This window comes from Vanellus vanellus, assembly GCF_965231255.1.
Source record: "Vanellus vanellus genome assembly, chromosome: 1".
Classification (NCBI taxonomy): Eukaryota; Metazoa; Chordata; class Aves; order Charadriiformes; family Charadriidae; genus Vanellus; species Vanellus vanellus.
The window spans coordinates 74952226-74955093 of NC_138905.1; positions in this window are offsets into that span (position 1 = coordinate 74952226).

The following is a 2868-nucleotide window of genomic DNA, read 5'->3' on the forward strand; positions in this document are numbered from 1 at the left end:
AGCGGCTCCACCTCTCCTCCCCCCCTCTCCCACCCCCTTCCCCGGCCGCGGCGCGGAGCAGCCTGGGAGAGCGGGCGGGGCTTTGGCGGCCACCGGCCCGCCGCCGCCTTTTCCCCTGCGCCCCTCACCTACCTGCCCGCTCTTCCCTCAGCAGCCTCCCGCCGCCGGGGCCTGCGGCGGTCCCTCAGGCAGCGGGGGAGGTGGTTGATAAAAGCTCCTGGCGGCTGTGGAGGGTTGGCGGCGGCGGCGGCGGCGGCGGCGGGGGGGGGGGGTAACCGTGAAGGCGGGAGGCCGTCCCCGTCCCCGTCCCCCCCCCCCTCCCCAGCCGCCGCCCGCTCCCCGGGCGAGCGGGGCGTGAAGGAATGCGTCCGGCAGCTGCCGCGGCGCCGCCCAGGCCATGGCCGGGCAAAAGGACTGGTTTTAATCAGGCTCATGAGTTATCTGCTGCCGTTAATTTTTGTCTCTTTAGTTTCTGTGCCAGCCGCCGCAGCGCCTCCGCCTCTTTTGTTCCCCCCACCGCGGGCTGTATACCTGCTCACCAGCCTGCTGCGCTCTCCCGCATCGGCCGGTCATGGTTTGGTACCAGTCCCAGTCCCTGAGGGCACGGGGAAGTGGTTTGGTACCAGTCCCAGTCCCTGAGGGCACGGGGAAAGGATCCTTCGCACCCGCTCTGATCTAAACATCTCATGAAGATCATCCTTTCCAGGAGCAGTACAGAACAGTTATGTTCTTCCCCCCCTTGCCCGTTTTATGCTGAAAACCTTACCTTGAAGTTGAGTTATTTTCGGCAAAAAACAAAAAAAAAAAAAAAAAAAAAACAACCCAAACCAGCTTAGGCGTTTTACCAATCAGGAAAACAAAAAAGGAACAAATGATCTTGTCTTTTTTAGAAATACTTTGATGCTACCCCTAATACTCCTACAAGTACCTGCCTCATTCTCTGATCTTCCCATGGAGGAAACATTGAAGACTCAAGAAGTTCCTCTGTTACAAAGCAAGTTTATTAGGTTAGCCAAAGACACAAGAACTATGCAAACAGAATAATGACCAATCTTCCCTGAAGAGCTGTTACTCTAAAAAGACCCAGGTGAGGGAAAAGGGGCATAACTTACACTCAAAATGAACAATGTCATGAGGGAAACAGCTAGTGCTATGGGTTAGGTCTCATTAATTTCATATGTATTCCTCTCCAAAAGTGCAGTGCATTAATAATCCTTCCACTGTGTCATCTGCCACCATCTACTTGTGAATGTGTCTTGTCTTTCACCAAGAATTGCTGTCATCTTGTCACTGAAGGGTTTTGCATGACCTTGCTATGTAAGTGCATCATCACTTCTAGTATTTCTGTTGAACCTTATCCCAATATTTATTCTTCATTCACAAACCTATATGCCTTTCCCCTCAGACAGGATTAAACATTTGGAATAGTCTGTCAACAATTTTCCGAGTAATTTCCTTCCTAAATCTTTCTTCTTTCATTCCTTATGATCATTAATCTTGGTATTCTCTTCCATCTAAACTTTGCTTCAGACCAAGCATTTAAAATCTTTAGAGCCAGGAATCTTTGTAAGAATTCAGTAAACAAAATTTCCTTCTGTTGTATTTTAAATGAAAATGTAATGTTTATGGGTTGATGTTACTAGTGCAAATGTTATTCTATATTAATAGCCTTTTTCTATCAAGGGTTAAAAGGGTAAGAATACGGGGGTCTGAACCAAATTTCAAATGTCATAAAGTTTCCAGATCTAAATGTTATAGCTTGAGTACATTTCTAGTGGTAATATGCTTTTGGCTTGCCTTTGTTTAAATCTGTTCATGAGAAGAAACTCTTTCAAGTTTTATAACCCTCTTTCCTATGATTCTACGTCTGTCTTTATATGCACCTGCTCACCACTTTCTTAAAATCTTACTTCATCTCACCTTATTGGACCTACCCGTTTCTTCCATTAGCCCATTCCACTTTTTCTTCTTCAAATGTAAGGACATATTGAAAGTTAAACCCTTTTTTTTATTTGAAAAAAGATTTTTTTAAACACACTCACCTTTATACATTGTTCAGTCCTATAAGTTAGTATTACCACAGTAGCATGATATCACTCTATCTGATCAAGCATGTGATAGGTGGTGCCCTCTGCTTCTGCTCCAGCAGTTTGGTAGATGATAAACTAAGACTTATTTATGGATTAAGGGCAAAGTGACATTTTTGTTGAAATAAAATGTCAAAGGTTGAATGCTCCAGCTCCCGTATGTTAAATTCAACAAGAACTGGTCTATTCAATCTTACTAATGCTGAACATAATACTCCTACTAGAAGCTTTCAGTTGTTAACTCTGAGAAGCCTTGCTAACTTGCACAAGTCTTACTAAATTTCCAGAAGTTGGATGTGAGTATATTTTAAAGTGGGGGAAGTTGAAGCAGTCATCGTGCTTAGATTGTTTGGGAATTAAGGAAACTGAATTTCTGCCTACTAAATATTTATCCAATAGATGAAAGAACCAAGAACACTTAGGCAGTAGCACCTTCATCTTTCTGGTCATGGCATAAAGACACATCCTTTTTACTTGTCCTCACGGTCCATTTGGAATTCTTAATTCCTCTTTTAAAATAGTTCACCAAAACTTATAGCTAGCTACTCACCCTGTTTCCTTTACTTTTTACCTTTTGTTTCCTGCAAATATTTGCTGTGTTCAAGTCAAACCCCAGAAAGCATCTTCTGAAGATTGGGACTTTGTCTCAAGTTGCCAAGAATAATGTTTTTTTCCTTTTTGAAAAATTCATTTTCCTTTTTCTTTCTGCCCTACTGACACCTGTACTCTACAAACTGCAAAATTCATTAATAAGAACTCTAGATCACGGGCTACAAAGTGT